Here is a 6,725-nt window from a genome sequence, read left to right on the forward strand (position 1 = left end):
GCCCTCCTGGGGCAGCCTGCATAAAGGCCAAGCAAGTCAGCACCAGGCTTTTGAGAAGACCACTGAGGCTTGTAAGCAACTAGGATGCTGTAGCTTCACCCTCCTGAGCTGGGGGTCCGGAGAGCTGAGAGAAGCACCATCTTCAGAGCAGGCCAGCCTCCCTCGGTTAGCCGATCTCAGAGCCTCTGCCCTCTAGAAGATGCATGAATGCTGCTCTCCCCAGCCAGCCAGGGTCTGGGGGTCCAATGAACCAAGCCCTGGCTGTTGGGCACAGTGTTCACAGATGGGCTGACATTGCCTCAAGGGGCCTAGTTCAAAAAAGAGCAAGGCAAAGGAGCATGAAGGCCTGGGCCACTGTAGGCGCCCCTCCCAGGGGGCTGCACCTCTCCCTGTCTTGGGCGCCACCAGAGAACACCGCCTCTCAGCCCCATGAAGACAGCCCTGACAGAGCAAGAGTGGGGTTGGGTCCCTGCTCACAGACCAGAACACCACTGCCCCTTCCTCCACGCGGCCCTCCCACCACCAGTCCTGCCTCCTGGTAGCCTGTGGAGGAGACAGAACAGCTCCTGTTTATCGATCAGCTGCAGTAGGCCCTGTGCATGCAGGGCCTTTTTCACTCCCATCACCACTGCCAAGTAGGTGTGACTGCTGTTTCCATGACCCCCGCTTTAGGCATGAGTGAGCTCCAGGAGGTGAAGTGTGGGGCTCAAGGCCACCCAGCTCGTATATGGAGTGGAGCTACAGCCCTGTTGTCCAAAGTCCCCAAAGCACACAGATAACCAGCCTGAAACCACCAATTCCACTCCTGGTTGCTGCTTGGTGGTTCCATGGCCCTGGGCAATGCATTAAGCAAGCACTTGGGCCTAAGAAAGCCCAATCCCAGTATATATTCTTAGCACTACTCTCCTGCTGTACATGGCCCCCCTGCCTCAGCCAAGTGCTGGGACAAGCCAGCCAGTGCCCTATGCAGACCCTGGCTCTTATGTCCCCACAGAGAGTGGATGGTCCCCTCTTCTGGCCTCCGATACATCTTACACACACTTCTAACATTTAAGGCGTTGCTGTCACCATTCACATGCTCTCCTCCTAGACTTCTCAGGGCAGGGCCTGTGTCCTGTCTGTTACTAGTTTAACACCCAGCACACAATAGTTGCTTGCTGTTTGTTGCAAGAAAAAAGAGTCTGGAAAACTCACATGCATTCTCCAAAACTGCTTAGTCTAGATCCTGGGAAGCCTTTGCTGACTGGCACAGACTGAGTTGACCCTGGCCCCTCCTATACAATGTGTGGGAGGACCCTTCACACCCCCCAGGGCAGGGACAGGACCTGCTTCTTCCCTGTGGCCCCATTCCCTGGCACAGACCAGGCACCCAGCATCAGGGAGGAAATGTAGAACTGAGTTGCTCTTTGCTTCGGAGACCCAGAATAAGGGCACCGTGACCAGTTCACCAGGCTAAAACCGCCACAAACTGGCATGCCAAGGGTTTTGCTGAGGAAGGGAACTGAAATAACTCCTAACTTTAAAAAGGAAACACACCCAATAGGTATTCTATTTATGTGAAAATCAGCTCTGTTTTTAGGTATCTGCCCTCCTGCCTCACCTCCCCAAGGTGGGCCCAGCTGTCCCATGGGTCCCCTTATACCCCACCCAGTAATCATGGCCCTACCTGCCCCATCCCCTCCCCTGTTTGCTCTCTGGGGTTTCCCTCGATTGCAGGGTGTGAGCTTCCAGACGCCCCAGAGGCCTGTCTCATGCCCCAGACTCACTCCCTCCCTCCCAGACCTGCTGTTCTAACCCCAGAGTTTCTAAAGAGCAGGCCAGAGCCAGGGCCCATGGGCCCCGGTGGGGGAGAGCAGGGAGTCAGTCTGTGACTGGGCCACCCCCTGGCTGAGCCAGAGCAGGGCAGATTCACACTGGGTGCACAGGAGCCAGACCCTGCTCCGTCCAGTTCTCTGAAAAACCAGCAGGACCCCGCTGCCTAGGTGAGTTGAATCTCGGGGTCCACTTAGCACAATGAAGAGCAGCTCACAGTTCTGGTTCTGGCTCCACCAAGGCTGCCAGCATTTAGCTCACCTACCTCCCTAAACTCCCCCAGCCTCAGACCCTCCCTGGCTAAACAGACACATCTGCTGTGCTGATCTGTTGTGAGTGCACCATCTTGTTACTCCCATCACCGTGAGGGTCACACCATGAGGCAGGGAAGGCCAGGGCCAGCCACTCTGGTGGTGGGACTGTGTGGGGAACTCCATGGGGTAAGGAATGCACAGCAGAGAGCCGCACTCCATTCCCTTGTCCCAGAGACCCCTGGGGCCTGAAGGAGCACCTGGCTCTCTAGCAAGGCCCTTGCTCCTCACAGAGGCCAACTGGGACAGGGGTACCAGGGGGGCCTCCATATCTGCCAGCTCCATCCGGCCTGAAACCTCGCTCTGGGAAGGGACCAGGACAACCCAAGACGAGGCAGGCCCCGGCCTTGCACAGCCTCAGGCAGGCCCCCCACCAGCCGCAGCTGCGGTTTCCAGAGAGCCAGGCCTCCCGCCACAGGGACAGTAAACTGAGAAGCACTGTAACTATAAATGTGAAGTGGCACACCACAGGACACTGCTGCAGCCCCCCAGGGGCCTGCCTCCCAGCCTCCCTGCAAGCCACAGGGCCCAGGCCAAGCCTCCCCAACAGCCCAGACCTGCCTGCTGGCCTCCCAACTCGGCTCCGAGCAGGGCCTTGGGGGCCCCAACGGAGGTCTAGGGCAGAGGGTTGGCAGGACACTACACAGCACTTTGTACACCAATAGTCGGGGCCTCTGCTTGCACCTCATGAGCACCTCTTGTTTTATGTTATCCAAGAGGAGGGAGCGCCATAATCTTTTTGGAGCTTAGTGCTTCTAAAGGTCCTACTCCTGCCCTGGGTAGCACTGAACCGCAGTTTCAGACCCTCCTGGAGGTTCCCTCGAGCACAGTCAGGGTGACCTTGGGGTGGACCTGGGGCTCACGTGGCTCTGACAGGCATCCTCATAGGTACCGCCGGAAAGGAGACCCGGGAGTGGCACGCACAGCTGACCAAATGAGAGCAGCCCCTTCACAAAGTGCCTGGTGCAGGGCCAGCTCACAGCTCTCAGAACCTCCAAAGGGTCGTGGTGCCCATTTCACAGGAATGGCCTGTGCCTGGTTCTCCCCACCTCTCCCCTAGTTCAGGCCTGGCCCAAAGCGCAGTGCCAGGCTGGGAGCAGGGGGCCCTGTGCAAGGGTCTGGGTAGACAGAGCCAGGGAAGGAAGACCCCTCATTTTCTGCCCTCTCAGAGCTCAAGGAAAGGTGTCTCCTCCAATACCTACTCCACTGAACAGACTGCCCCCTATCTCAGGCCCCTCCCACCCGACTAGGGCACTGGCCAGGAAAGGTAAGGTCACCCTTTGCTTGTGTCACCTGCCCTGCAGGAGAGCTCAGAGATGAGCCCTTGGGTCTCTGCAGAGGCCCCACACAGAGGGACTGTCTGGAGCAACGTCCCATCCATCTCTCTGGGCCAGAGCCCTCTCAGGGAGAAGGATGGGGCTGGATGCCTAGGAAGCACCGCCAACCAAGGCAGAGGTCCTCCCAGGAGACTGTAAGGAAGAGCTCTGGGCTGGGTGATGGGGAGCAAGGGGCCTCCGGCATCACTGCAGGCCCCTGGGTCCCCCTGCAAGGGCAGTGGCTGGGGCCTGGCCCCCTGCGGGCAGCCTCGCCCACCCACGTGAGTCAGGAATTTTCACTTCCCAAGTCCATCAAGAGGAAAAGTGAAAAACAGGCCGGGAAAACGTTTACTACAAAACATTTAGAATTTCTTATTTGTAAGAAACTTTTAAGACTACAGGAGGATATAAAAGAAAGCCTCACTATGTAGAAAAACATCATTTTATTGTGTAGGATGATTCAGTATTGTCATCTCCCACCTAAGGCAATCCACAAATCTGTTCTGATTCAGTCATTTACTCAATATTTATTGAGTACCTACTATGTACCAGGTGTATTCTAGGAACAAGGGATACAAGAGAGAACAAATCAGATAAAAATCCTGCCAGACAAAATAAAGAAGAACTAAAGGAGTAAGTTACATAGTATAGTAGAAGATGAAAGGTGCAACAAAGAAAAATCAGGAACAGTACAGAGTGTAGGACAGGTGGGGGGATTATAGTCTAAAATAGGCTGAGAAGTAACATTTGAGCAGAGATTCAAGGGAGGGGATGGAGAGGAATGTCCTTTGCATGCTCTAGGACCGTGACTTGCAACCTTTCCACCTCACGGCACACATAAACTGATTACTAAAATTCTGCATCACACCAAAAAATGTATTTTTGCCAATCTGATGAAAAACTAGGTACAATTTTATGTTGGTTCTTATCATTTTTTCATTTGACAATCTAAGGGAAAAGAGGTCCGTGCCCCAGACTAAATAGTCAGGCATTGAGTGTTTTAATGATTCTTGTGGCACACTGGTGTGCCATGGCACAGCGGCTGAAAATCACTGCTCTAGGAACATGAAGGAGGACAGTGTAGCAAACTCAGAGTGAGTCTGTCTGAGACACTTGGCAATGCCTGCAGACATTTTTCATTGTCACAGCCAGGGCTGGGAGGTGCACAGTTGCTATTGGCATCTGGTGAACACAAGCCAAGATGCTGTTTAGTATCCCACAGTGCACAGAACTGCTCCCTACACAAAAGAATGATTTGGTCCAAATGCCAGTAGAGCTGAGGTCAAGAAACCCTGGAGAGAGAAAGAAACAGTAGCAGGAGAGAGAGCCAGAGGGGTAAATGCCAAGCAGGTTTTTCTTGGAACTAGAGAAGCTGATTCAGAAATGCTTATGGAAAAATATGTGAGGATAGCTAGGAGGAGTAAATTAAAATGAATAAACAGTAGCTTCACCAGATCTTAACATGCATGATCAAGTCCTAATTAGACAAATGACTGATTCCTCAATATATAAAGAGTTCTTACAAATAAATAAGAAGAGGCTTTTTAAAACACTCAAAAAATGAGAAGAGAAACAGGGAGTTGACAAAAAATACACAAATGGCTTATAAATATGTAAAAAAATGTTCAATGTTACTTGCAATTTAAAGTAATAAAAATGAAAACCATCAGAGAGCATTTTTCAACAAGCAGATTAGCAAAGACTGAGAAGTGTGTGCAGTTGCCAAGGGTGTATTAGAGTGAGGCCTCATGCACAGTTCTCAAGAATATACATTGGCACTGCCTCTTTGGAAAGCAATTTGGCAGTGTGTCACATAAGTAAATACATGTACTCCTTGATCCAGCACTTCATTCCAGGCAAGTATTCTCCTCCCGTAGATACACAAAGATGCAAGTACAGACCTGTTTATTATAGTGTTAGCAAAAACCTGGAAGTGGCCCGAATGACCGCTAGTAGGGAACTTGTCTATCATGTGGTATATGCTGATTGTGCAAGGGAACCCTATCAGCTCTTAAAAAGATGGAGGCTCACTCAAAGGTACACATCCAAGAGCAATGAAAACACATGACCACAAAGAGATTTATTCAGAAGATTTAATAACAGCTTTATTCATAATAGCCCCAAAGTGGAACAACCCAAATGTCCATCAAAGGAGAATAAACAAATTGTGGCATATTCATACAATGGAACACTCCTTGGAAACAATACAAAAGGAATGAATGGGTACACACAACAACAAGAATGAATTCCAAAAGCACTATGCTAAAAAAACAAATCAGACACAAAAGAGTATGTATTATAGGGTTCCCTTTTCATGTCATTTACAGGAAAAGCAAACACCTCGAAACAAGGCAGAGCAGCGCTGGCCCTGGGAGGGCCCGGATTACCCCGGAAGGGGCAGGAGAACTTCCGGGTGCAAGGAGACGGAAGTGGGTGTTGCTGGCACGACGTGTCTGCGTCACCCAACTGAACACAAGATCGGTGTGATTCACTGAGTTTAATTTTGCCTCAATGTAGAAACAAAAATTATTGAATTAAAAAGAAAACAGCCTAGTCAAATTTAATATGTCCTGAAATGGAATGATCTCTAAATAAATTTAGCAGGGTTGGGGAGTTGGGGGGTGGCAACAAGGACGGAAAACGTGCTGGTGTGGGCCCAGATGGAACACTTTGGACCTGCATCTATGACGTAAGCTCGGGCGTATGCTTCATCTCCAGGGGAACGTGTGAGGAGCTGCTCGCTGCTCACAGTGTATTTCTGGAGAGGGATGGAGGTCTCTGCATTGGGCGGGGCATGTCTTAGCACTTTTCGTACTGCTGAAATTTCTTCTGTGTTCATATGTTTTTAAATATAAAACTGAGTTGAAATTTCTCGATTGAGCCTGAATTTTAGTATCGCTCTACCCTTGGTGGCTGGAAGCAGGGACGTGGATGCTGCCCTGGGACTGCCTGCGGCTGGCGGCGGACAGCTGTCTCTCCCAGGCTGGGGTGGGCGTGCGGACAAGCAGATCCAGGAAGCGCTGGAAGACGTTGCTTGGGCGGGGAAGTGGGAACGGAAGCCCTGGCTCAGGACACCGGAGGAAATAAACTGACTATCGGATGGCCAGGCTTTCAGCCTGAAATGATAAGCTTTCTGTTAAGGAATGTAAAAACGCACCCTATTTAAGATTCATCTTGATGCACTTTTTTTAATATGAAAAGAAGCTTCTTTGGTGGGTTGGGAGACAAAGCTTGTAAGAGGCTATGGGACTAGGGGGAGAGAGTCCTGGAGGAGAGTCCTGAGCTA

Source organism: Phyllostomus discolor, chromosome 8 (assembly GCF_004126475.2).
Source record: "Phyllostomus discolor isolate MPI-MPIP mPhyDis1 chromosome 8, mPhyDis1.pri.v3, whole genome shotgun sequence".
Classification (NCBI taxonomy): Eukaryota; Metazoa; Chordata; class Mammalia; order Chiroptera; family Phyllostomidae; genus Phyllostomus; species Phyllostomus discolor.